A 12,415-nucleotide genomic window follows, 5' to 3' on the forward strand; every position below is an offset into this window, starting at 1 on the left:
CCTCCCCCAACCCAAACATTCCCTCATCCACCCTCTTCCCCCAAATATTCCCTCATCGTCCCCCCCAAACATTCCCTCATCCACCCTCCCACCCCCAGACATTCCCTCATCCGCCGTCCCCCCCAAACATTCCCTCATCCGCCCTCCACCCCCCCCAAACATTCCCTCATCCGCCGTCCCCCCCCAAACATTCCCTCATCCACCCTCCCCCCCCCAACATTCCCACATCCACCCTCCCCCCCCCCCAACATTCCCACATCCACCTCCCCCAACATTCCCACATCCAACCTCTCCCCCTCCAACATTGCCTGATTCACCCTCCCCCCCCCAACATTCCCTCATTCACTCCCACCCCCAAACATTCCCACATTTGCCCTCCCCCAAACATTCGAACACCACCCCCAAATATTCCCTCATCTCCCTCCCAAATATTCCCTCATCCATCCCCCAAATATTTCCTCATCCATTCCCTCATCCACCTTTCCTCCCCCGAACATTCCCTCATCCATCCTCCCCCCCCCCCAAACACTCCCTCATCCACCTTCCCCACCCCCAGACGTTCCCTCATTCACCCACCCCCCAGACATTCCCTCATTCACCCACCCCCCAGACATTCCCTCATCCACTCGCCCCCAAACATTCCCTCATCCACTCGCCCCCAAACATTCCCTCATCCACCCGCCCCCCCCAAACATTCCCTCATCCACCCGCCCCCCCAAACATTCCCTCATCCACCCGCCCCCCAAACATTCCCTCATCCACCCGCCCCCCCAAACATTCCCTCATCCGCCCACTCCCAAACATTCCCTCAGCCACCCTCCCCTCCCCCCAAACATTCCGTCATTCACTCCCCCCAAACATTCCCTCATCCGCCCTCACCCAAAACCTTCTCTCATCTGCACTCCTCCCCAAAACATTCCCTCATCCACCCTCGCCCCCCAAAAACATTCCCTCATCCACCCTAACCCCCAAAAAACATTCCCTCATCAACCCTCCCCCCCGAAACTTTCCCTCATCCACCCTCCCCCCCCGAAACATTCCCTCATCCACCCTTTCCCCCAAAAACATTCCCTCATTCACCGTCCCCCTCAAACATTCCCTCATTCACCATCTCCCCCCAAAACCTTCTCTCATCTGCACTCCTCCCCAAAACATTCCCTCATCCACCCTCGCCCCCCAAAAACATTCCCTCATCCACCCTAACCCCCAAAAAATATTCCCTCATCAACCCTCCCCCCAAAAACATTCCCTCATCCACCCTCACCCCCCCAAAACATTCCCTCATCCACCCTCCCCCCCCAAAACATTCCCTCATCCGCCCTCCCCCAAACATTCCCTCATCCGCCCTCCCCCAAACATTCCCTCATCCGCCCTCCCCCAAACATTCTCTCATCTGCCCTCCTCCAAACATTCCCTCATCTGCCCTCCCCCAAACAATTCCTCATCCGACCTCCCCCAACCCAAACATTCCCTCATTCACCCTCTTCCCCCAAACATTCCCTCATCCTTCCTCCCCCCCAAAACATTCCCTAATCCACCCTCCCCCCCCAAAGCATTCCCTCATCCACTCCCCCAAAACATTCCCTCATCCACCCCCCCAAAACATTCCCTCATCTACCCCAAAACATTCCCTCATCCCCCCCAAAAAACATTTCCTCATCCACCCTCCCCCCCCAAACATTCCCTCATCCGCCCTCCCCCAAACATTCCCTCATCCGCCCTCCCCCAAACATTCCCTCATCCGCCCTCCCCCAAACATTCCCTCATCCGCCCTCCCCCAAACATTCCCTCATTCACCGTCCCCCCCCAAACATTCCCTCATTCACCGTCCCCCCCAAACATTCCCTCATTCACCGTCTCCCCCCAAAACCTTCTCTCATCCGCACTCCTCCCCAAAACATTCCCTCATCCACCCTCCCCCCAAAAACATTCCCTCATCCACCCACCCCCCAAAAACATTCCCTCATCCACCCTCCCCCCCCGAAACATTCCCTCATCCACCCCCCCCCCCAAAAAAACATTCCCTCATCCACCCTCCCCCCCAAAAAAACATTCCCTCATCCACTCTCCCCCCCCCCCCAAAAAAAATTCCCTCATCAACCCTCCCCCCAAAAACATTCCCTCATCCACCCTCCCCCCCGAAACATTCCCTCATCCACCCTCCCCCCCCAGAAACATTCTCATCCACTCTCCCCCCACCTCCAAACATTTCCTCATCAACCCTGTCCCCCCAAAAACGTTCCCTCATCCACCCTCCCCCCAAAATATTCCCTCATCCACCCTCCCCCCCCAAAAACATTCCCTCATCCACCCTCCCCCCAAAAACATTCCCTCATCCACCCTCCCCCCAAAAACATTCCCTCATCCACCCTCCCCCCGAAACATTCCCTCATCCACCCTCCCCCCCCAAAAAACATTCCCTCATCCACCCTCCCCCCAAAAACATTCCCTCATCCACCCTCCCCCCCGAAACATTCCCTCATCCACCCTCCCCCCCAGAAACATTCTCATCCACTCTCCCCCCACCTCCAAACATTCCCTCATCCACCCTCCCCCCCCCAAAAACATTCCCTCATCCACCCTCCCCCCCCAAAAACATTCCCTCATCCACCCTGTCCCCCAGAAACATTCCCTCATCCACCCTGTCCCCCCAAAAACATTCTCTCATCAAATCTCCCCCCAAAAACATTCCCTCATCAAATCTCCCCCCAAAAACATTCCCTCATCCACCCCCCCCAAAAAACATTCCCTCATCCACCCTCTCCCCAAACATTCACTCATCCACCCTCCCCCCCCCCAAACATTCCCTCATCCACCCTCTCCCCCCCCCCCAAACATTCCCTCATCCACAGCTGCCCCTCCCTACGTTTCCTCATCCAATCCCCCTACTTTCCATCATCCTCCTCGCTGCTCCCCGTCCTCCCTCCCCATCTTTGCTCCCTTTTACACTCAAACTTTAAATTTTGATATCTTTACCCTATCCTATAAGAATATATTTTGACTGTAACTGAAGCATCTCCTTGAAAGTTCATTGCTATTTTACTTGCTAATCCTTGATTTCTATACACCAAGGCCTGATTGTTTTGAGTTGCCTTCTTATTAGCTCTTGTCAGTTGCGTATATTAAAACTTGAGATACCTAACACATTTAATAATGAAAACTGCAAAGTGGATTTTTTAACTTGTTTTTATGGTGATGTAAAAGGAGTGGGGAAGTTGTATAACTGATTAAGGAGAATGCCACAGCTGCTGTTAAGAGGACCCTTTGGAGGGCACATCTAATGAGGGCATTAGTGTAGAACTCAGGAATCAGAAAGGTGCAATCACTACTGTTGGGCAACACTATAGGTGACATCCCAATAGCCAATGGGAGATTGAGGAACACGTGGGCAGATCATGAAAAATATAAAAACAACAGGGTTATTGTGGTAGATTTTAACTTCTCCAATGTTGACTTGGACTCCGTTCATGCCAAGGTTTAATTGGAGGGGGTGTTGGAGAGTTAATCCACATTTGACTCGTGGGAATCTTTTAAAAACATGTTCCTGTCAGGAGAAAGGTAATGAGGATGGCAAGATTTGGGAACTCTGAATGACTAGAGACATTGAAAATTTAATCAAGAAGTAAAATGGAGCAAATGTTAAGGTTCAGAAAAAGGAAATCAGGCAAGTCTCCTCATGAATATATAGGACACAGGAAAGAACGTAAAAGTGGGAATTAGGAAGGCTAAAAGCAGCCATATCAAGTAGGATTAAGGAGAATCCTAAGGCATTTATATCTTTTTATTAGGAGCAAAAAGGTAGCTCTCAAAGACAAAAGGAACTTAGCAGTGGAGCCAGAGGAAGTGGGTGAGATCCTTAATGAATGCAAGTCATTCTGCTTTAACACATGTTTCGTTCATATGAATTCGCTGGAATGCAATTGACGAATTGAGGATACTGTTTCTTAAGAATGATTTTTCTATAATGCTGGATTGTACAACAATGCAAGAATTACCTGTACTTCACATTGGTCTTATCCAAGAAGGACATAGATGATGATGAAATTTGGGAGGGGCATGTTGCTATAAAAGAGGTGGTGGTATTGAATGTTTTGAAAAGCATTAAGGTAAAGAAGACCCCAGAATCCTGAGGGAGGCAAGCAAAGAATTTGTTGGCATTTTGACAGAGTTTTGTTTCTTATTTAGCTAAAGTTAAAGTCCCAAAAGACTGTAGAATAGCCATTGTTTATTTTTATCAGAAAAGCTATTCTTAACATAATACAGGAGATTGTAGGCCAGTGAGCCTTATATCAGTGGTTGGCAAGTTATCAGAGAAAAATCTTAGGGACAGGATTTACTCACATTTGGAAAAGAATGGACTTATCAGGGGTAGTTGGCATGGCTTTATGTGGGGGAGGCCTTGTCTCTCATTTGTTTGAGTTTTTTGAGGAAATGACAAGGGGTTGAGGTAGGGCAGTGGATATTGTCTACACTGACTTTACTAAAGCATTTGATAAGAACTGTCATGATAAGTTGGTCCAGAAGATAGTCATATGGGATTCATAGTGAATTGGTAAGTTGGATTCAAAAGTTGGCTCAGTCATAGAAGACAAAGGATAGTTGTGGAGGCGTCTTTGTGACCAGTGATGTTCCATAAGGATCAGAACTTGTAATATTTGTAAATGGTTTGGATAAAAATATCGGTCTGATTTAAAAGTTTGCAGACGATATGAAAATTGTTGCAGTTGTGAAAGGTAGGCAAAGTTTCCAAAGGATATTTTTCTAATGGCATTTTTCAAATGGCAGCTGAAGTTTAATCTGGACAAGCGTGAGGTGATGCATTTTGGGAGGTCAAATGTATGAGGAAAGTATATAGTAAATGGCAGGGCTCTTAGGAGCATTGATATACGGAGTGATCTTGGGGCATAAGTCCAGAGTTCTCTGAAAGGGGCAATGCAAGCTGTTAAAGTAGGAGTACGGCATGCTGTAGTGGGTCATTGGCCAAATGCAGGCAAATGGGGCTAGTTCAGTTTGAGAAATCTGGTTGGCATGGACAAAGTGTACTGAAGGGTTTATTTCCGTGCTGTATGACTTTGTCATGTGGCAGCTGTATAGAACTCTAGTTACGCTATATTTGGAATATTTTGTGTAGTTCTCATCGTCACATCATAGGAAGCATATGGACGCTTTAGAGAGAGTGTTAAAGAGATTCACCAACATGTTGCCTGGATTGGAGTATATTAGTGATACAGCAGCATGAAAGAACCCAGGAAACCATGCCCCTCTGCCTAACACCCTTTGAGAAGTTAGTTGTATATTCTGAGACGTAATGGTTTCTTGGCTATTTGAAAAGCTTCCGGAGAAGAGCAAACTATAAGATGGCCAACAGGTTAGCAGCTAAATGGGTGAGCACTTAGGTTGTACCATGGGGAAGGATCAGGTGTAAAGCTTGGTCTTTTAAGGTTGGCCAGATTTTTGGTCCAGTGCAGTCAAGTCATGGCAGGGCCATGGGAAGGTGGGGTAGCTGTTCAGATCGTGGGGCTAGGTGTTATGTCTGTGCTAGGACTGCCACGGGAAGGTGGAATGGGCATTAGGTCCACTGCAGTCAAGGCAGGGCCTTGGGAAGATCGGTTGGGCTTTTGGTCCAGTGGTGATAAGTTCATGGGGATTCCATTTGAGTGAGGTTGATGTTGAATTTGTAACATGTATCCCGGGTATGTGGAGAGGAAAGGTTTATGGATCAAGTGTAGGCAAATCGGGCAAATTCAGTTTAGGAATGGACAACATGGATGGGTTTCGCTGAAGGGCCTCTTTCTATACTGTGTGATTCTGTAACTTCATGGATCTTAGCTGACCAGATATCCTAAATAAATCGAGAACCATTGGCCAGCATTTGGCTCATTTCCCTCTATATCTTTCCTATTCATATTGTTGTCCCATTTCTTCTCCTCCCACACATCTCTTCCCCCATCCCCCCAACTGGGAGTGGGGTGGGTGGGTGTACAATTGTAATTGTACCAACCTCAACCACTTCCACAGGTAGCTCATTCCATACACACACCGATCTCTACATGAAAAATGTTGCCCCTTAAGTCCCTTTTAAATCTTTCCCTCTCACCTATGCCCTCTAGGTTTGGGATCATGATTTTATAAACCTCTATGAGGTCACTCATCGGCTTCTAATGCTCCAGGGAAAATAGCTCCAGCTGATTAGCCTCTCCCTGTAGTTCACCCTAGCAATATCCTTGTCAATCTTTTATGAATCCTTTCAAGTTTCACAACATCCTTCCTACAGCAAGGAAACCAGAATTGCATGCAATATTCCAAAAGGGGCCTAACAAATGCCCAATACAGCTGCAACACGACCTCCCAACTTCTTTAATCAAAGCACTGTTCAATAAGCATTACAAACTTCATCTTCACTATCCTCACAAGTGAGGTGCTAGAAGACTGGAGGTTGGCAAACGTGGTGCCACTGTTTACGAAGGGTGGTAAGGACAAGCCAGGGAACTATAGACCAGTGAACCTGACCTCGGTGGTGGGCAAGTTGTTGGAGGGAATCCTGAGGGACAGGATGTACATGTATTTGGAAAGGCAAGTACTGATTAGGGATAGTCAACATGGCTTTGTGCATAGGAAATCATGTCTCACAAACTTGATTGAGTTTCTTTAAGAAGTAACAAAGAGGATTGATGAGGGCAGAGTGGTAGATGTGATCTATATGAACTTCAGTAAGGTGTTTGACAAGGTTCCTCATGGGAGACTGGTTAGCAAGGTTAGATGTCATGGAACACGGGGAACTAGCCATTTGGATACATAACTGGCTCAAAGGTAGAAAACTGAGTGGTGGTGGTGGAGGGCTGTTTTTCAGACTGGAGGCCTGTGACCAGTGGAGTGCCACAAAGATCGGTGCTGGGTCCTCTACTTTTTTGTCATTTATATAAATGATTTGGATGTGAGCATAAGAGGTACAGTTAGTAATTTGCAGATGACACCAAAATTGTAGGTGTAGTGGACAGCAAGCAGGGTTATCTCAGATTAAAACAGGATCTTGACCAGATGGGCCTATGGGCTGAGAAGTGGCAGATGGAGTTTAATTCGGATAAATGCGAGGTGCTGCATTGTGGGAAAGCAAATCTTAGCAGAACTTATACACGTAATGGTAAGGTCCTAGGGAGTGGAGTCGCAGGTAGATAGGATAGTGAAGAAGGCATTTGGTATGCTTTCCTTTATTGGTCAGCGTATTGAGTGCAGGAGTTGGGAGTCATGTTGCAGCTGTACAGGGCATTGATGAGGCCACTGTTGGAATATTGCGTGCAGTTTTGGTCTCCTTCCTATCGGAAAGATGTTGTGAAACTTGAATGGGTTCAGAAAAGACTTCAGGATGTTGCCGGGGTTGGAGGATTTGAGCTATAGGGAGAAGCTGAACAGGCTGGGGCTGTTTTCCCTGGAGCGTCGGATGCTGAGGGATGACCTTTATAGAGATTTACAAAATTATGAGGGGTATAGATAGGATAAATAGGCAAAGTCTTTTCCCTGGGGTCGGGGAGTCCAGAACTAGAGGGCATAGGTTTAGGGTGAAAGGGGAAAGATATAAAAGAGACCTAAGGGGCAACTTTTTCACTCAGAGGGTGGTATGTGTACGGAATGAGCTGTCAGAGGAAGTGGTGGAGGCTGATACAATTGCAAATTTAAGAGGCATTTGGATAGGTATATGAATAGGAAGGGTTTGGAGGGATATGGGCTGGTGCTGGCAGGTGGGACTAGATTGGATTGGGATATATGGACGGGTTGGACCAAAGGATCTGTTTCCATGCTGTACATCTCTTTGACTCTATGATTCTACCTGTGTCTCCACTTTTAAGGAACTATGAATCTGCACTGCATGGCTCTTTGTTCAGCAACATTCCCCAGGACCTTCCAAGAAGTGTCTATGTCCTGCCCTGATTTGCCTTTCCAAAATGCAGCACCTTGCAATTATGTAAATTAAACTCCATTGCCACTCATCAGCCAGTTAGACCATCTGATCAAGATCCATTGCAAGTAGCCTTCTTCATTGTCCACTAAACCTTGAATTTTCGTGTCATTTGCAAACTTACTAACTATACCTCCTATGTTCACATGTAAATGACTTAAAGCAGTGGACCCAGCACTGATCCTTGTGGCACTTAACTTGACTAGCAGTCAACCGTGAGGCAATTTGGCAAAGGCCTTACTGAAGTCCATATAAATCACATCCACTGCTCTGCCCTCATCAATGCTTTTTGTTAGCTCTTCAAAAAACTCAATTAAGTTAGTGAGACGTACAAAGTCTACACCAAATCAGTCCTTCTCTTTCCAAAAGCATGTAAATCCTATCTCTCAGGATTCCTTCCAACAACCTGCCCACTCCAAATGTTAGGCTCACTGGTCAATGGTCCCCGGCTTTTCCTTGCCACCTTACTTAAGTAGTAGCACCACCTTTGCCAACCTCCAGTCTTCTGGCACCTCACTTGTGGCAACCAATACAAATATCTCAGCAAGGGGCCTAGCAATCAGTTCCCTAACCTCCCACAGAGTTCTAGGGGACACCTGATCAAGTCTGGGGGAATAATCCACGTTTATGCTTTATTAATCAATTTATATGGACATTTTCAAAGGTGTAGCTATTTATTTCCCCACTTTCTATATCTGCCATATCCTCTAAACAGTATAAAAACTCGTTTAGTAACCTTTCTTGTGTGGTTCCATACACAGACAGTTTTGCTTATCATTAAGGGACCCTAATCTCTCCCCGCTTACTCTTTTGTCTTTGGATTGTAGAATTCCTTAACCCTATTTGTGAAAGCTACCTCATGTCCCCTTTTTGCCCTTCTGATTTCCCTCTTAAGAATACTCCCAATGCCTTTATACTCTTCTAGGTATTCACTCAATCTTTGTTGTCTGTACCTGACATATGCTTCCTTCTTCTTCTTGATCAAAACCTCAGTTTCTCTAGTCATTCAGCATTTCCTGCACCCTGTCAGCCTTACCCTTCACCCCGATAGGACCGTACTGTCTCTGGACTCTTATTACCTCACTTTTGAAGGCTTCCCTTTTTTTTTAGCCTTTCCGAGGTAACTATTTAAGCTTAAGCGAGTCAGAGTCGTAGAGATGTACAGCATGGAAACAGACCCTTTGAGTCACTCTCCTGAAGTCTCCCAACTGAAAGACAGAACTGGCAATGTTTTCAGAGGGCTCCAGATGCCATGTGATTTCGATCTGCTGGTCACTTCCCATGGAAACAAAACTTCATGCAAATCCAGTCCAGCCTGTGCAATGACCGGCTTCCTTTCAGAAACTCTGGACTATTAAATTTGTTTTCGTTGTGATGTCAAGAATGTGGAGCCTTGCATGATCCATGGTTTAAACAGAAAGCCTTGAACTAGAGAGAGTCTGCTGTTCACTGTCAACACGCTGTTTGGGAAATTTCAGCTGCTGTTCACACTGATCACTGAGATTTCCTCCAATCACCAAATGGTTATGATCGAATGAAATCTGATTCTTTCCAAGTTTTGTTTGTTGAATAGCAAAAGAATGTGAAAAATTTAACATACTGTCTTGTGTAAGGTTAATTCTGATGAATGAGGTAAAAACTGCAGATGCTGGAAACCAGATTCTGGATTAGTGGTGCTGGGAGAGTATAGCAGTTCAGGCAGCATCCAAGGAGCAGCGAAATCTACGTTTCGGGCAAAAGTCCTTCATCAGGAATAAAGTCAGAGAGCCTGAAGTGTGGAGAGATAAGCTCGAGGAGGGTGGGGTGGGGAGAAAGTAGCATGAAGTACAATAGGTGAGTGGGGAGGGGATTAAGGTGATAGGTCAGGGAGGAGAGGGTGGAGTGGACAGGTGGAAAAGGAGATAAGCAGGTAGGACAGGTCTGGACAAGTCATGGGGACAGTGCTGAGCTGGAAGTTGAGGGGAAGAGGAAATGAGGAAACTTGAAGTCCACATTGATGCCCTGGGGTTGAAGTGTTCCGAGGCGGAAGATGAGGCGTTCTTTCTCCAGGCGTCTGGTGGTGAGGGAGCGGCGGTGAAGGAGGCCCAGGACTTCCATGTCCTCGGCAGAGTGGGAGGGGGAGTTGAAGTGTTGGGCCACGGGGCGGTGTGGTTGGTTGGTGTGGGTGTCCCGGAGATGTTCCCTAAAGCGCTCTGCTAGGAGGCGTCCCCAAAGTAGAGGAGACCGATGAATTCTGATGAATGTCAAAATGAATTCTTAAGACTGACGAAAGGATGTCAAGTTAGTGTCTGAATTGCTTCATTTCACCATGTTCAGCAATATCCAACTTTTATAAAATAATCACCCATCTCTGTTTTTAAAACTTTTTTTTAAATTGGGCTATTTCCTGAAGGTCGGTGGAATGTTCTTGTACTCCTGGGCATTTCTAGATCAGTCAGGAATGATGTGATTGCACTGGAGAAGATGCAGAGGAGATTCACCAGGATAATGCTTGGGCAGAAGAGCCTTAGTTATGAAGTGTGTGGATGGACTGGAGTTATTTTGCATGGAGCAGAGAGGGGAAACGATTGAGATCCGTGACCCAAATGAAGGATGATACATTCAAAGTGTTGAGTCATCTCCTGTTCCTATATTCTGCGATACTGACAATGATGCAATGGGTTTATATTCAACATGCCATTAGTACAGAGTAACAAAACTATATCACAGATGTCTACTACACAGAAAAGATCCTTCGACGAATCAAAGTCAAAAACAACCAGCTAAGTCTTCATTTTCCCCTTTTCCAGCACTTGGCTAACAGCCTTTTATGATAGCCTTTGGCATCACAAGTTTAGATCTATATTTTGTTTTAATGACATGAAGAGTTTTGCCTCGATCAATCCTCCATTACAGGGAGTGAGTTCCAGGTTGCCACCACCCGCTGGGTGAAAACGTTTTCCTCATGTCACTTCACCTCAAAGCTATGCCCCCTTGGGATAGGACAGTCTTTTCCTATCTCCCTAATCGATAGACCTCAATTTTAAGGAGACTACTCAATACTTTGAATGTACCGTCCTTCATTTGGATCGTGGTTGAAGTGGATCTCCATTCCATTTTCTCACTTTGCTTATATACCTTGATACATTTATCTGCCATAAGATCTGTTAGTCTCCTCCTTCAACACTTCTTTTAGTCAGATCACTCAGCTGTTCTTGGGAATAGTGTCAGATTGCATCTGCCCTTATTTGGGAAATGTGCTTTCTAATTTTCCTCCTGAAAAACCCAGTACTAATGTTAATATTCTAACTTAGTAGACTTGATTTTCTCCCCCAGCCAAATAAGTTATCACCCTTGAGAATCCCTACCATTTTAAATATTTTAATAGATTACAATTCAAATACACCTAATTATTTATCAATTTAAGCAACTTGCTGGCATAGCTTGACATTTGAAGCAACCGACCAATTCTTGTGAAGCTCTGTTCAAGGCTAGCAATTCCTTTCCTGAGATATACTACCAAGATTGCAGACCCTGAGGTGGGATTTGACCAAGTCTGTGTACAACTGAAATACTACTACTTCCACATTATATTCTGACCCCCTTAAAACAAAGACCCACGTCCCATTTGCTTTTTTATACCTGTGCCCCTTCAGCCCTTCCATAATTCTGAATCTTTACTTTTTTAAAAAAAAATTCAGATTTATTTGTCTAGGGTTTTACTTTGCAGTTCCTATGGGCAACATTCCATAGGAAGTCCAAACCTTAACTCTCTTTACAGTTGAAAAGCAAGGCCTTTTTGGATCAGCAGTTTTAACTGGATTTTAGCTATGTCATTCAAGTGAACAGTGTGTTTTGTAACTGACATGTCTGTTAGTAAGGTTGCAAATGTAAAATGTTGCTGAACAAATCTTACTGTACAGAGTTTTCTGGTGGGAGCCTGTTATGATATTCTGACGCATTGGTTGATAGTTTATGTCACAGCTGTGGTGATACCATAATTCATTGATTTACTTCTGAAGATTTTTGAAAGACTTCCACTTCTACAACACTTTTTGACACCATTGGGCAAAATGTTTTACAGCAAATTAATTACAGGTAATTCTGAAACTATATGATTGTTATGTTGGAACCCTAACAGTTAGTTTGCATACAGCAAGTTCTCAAAAAGTGTTTATGATGACCATCATAAAGTGGAATATAAAAGGAGAGTTGTTTTGCCATATTTATATGGACCATTATGCAGACCATTTCTTTATGCAGAGAGTTGTGAATGCATGGAATGCGTTGCCAGTGGTGGTGGTGGAAGCAGACTCATTACAGACATTTAAGTGACTGCTAGACATGCACACGGACAGCAGTGAATTGAAGGGTGCCTAGGTTAGGTTATTTTAATTTACATTAGGGTTAATCCTCGGCACAACATTATGGACCGAAGACCCTGTTCTGTGCTGTACGTTTCTATGTTCTATTAATGAGACC

General features: G+C 45.5%; 1 protein-coding gene across 5 annotated transcripts in view; it reads left to right on the plus strand.

The window, feature by feature from the left end:
- smad10a (SMAD family member 10a) overlaps positions 1 to 12,415 on the plus strand; it is a 129,352-nt gene that overhangs the window by 9,512 nt on the left and 107,425 nt on the right. Inside the window, exon 1 of one of the 5 annotated variants that reach the window (XM_060820749.1) lies at positions 3,802 to 3,847. The exons of 3 other annotated variants lie outside the window; for them this stretch is intronic. The gene's annotated coding sequence lies outside the window, so the exon portion shown is untranslated. Of the gene's footprint in view, positions 1 to 3,801; positions 3,848 to 12,415 lie in introns of those variants that run through there. One more of the 5 variants, XM_060820750.1, reaches the window with a different exon arrangement.

This window comes from Hemiscyllium ocellatum, chromosome 50 (assembly GCF_020745735.1).
Source record: "Hemiscyllium ocellatum isolate sHemOce1 chromosome 50, sHemOce1.pat.X.cur, whole genome shotgun sequence".
NCBI classification, from domain to species: Eukaryota; Metazoa; Chordata; class Chondrichthyes; order Orectolobiformes; family Hemiscylliidae; genus Hemiscyllium; species Hemiscyllium ocellatum.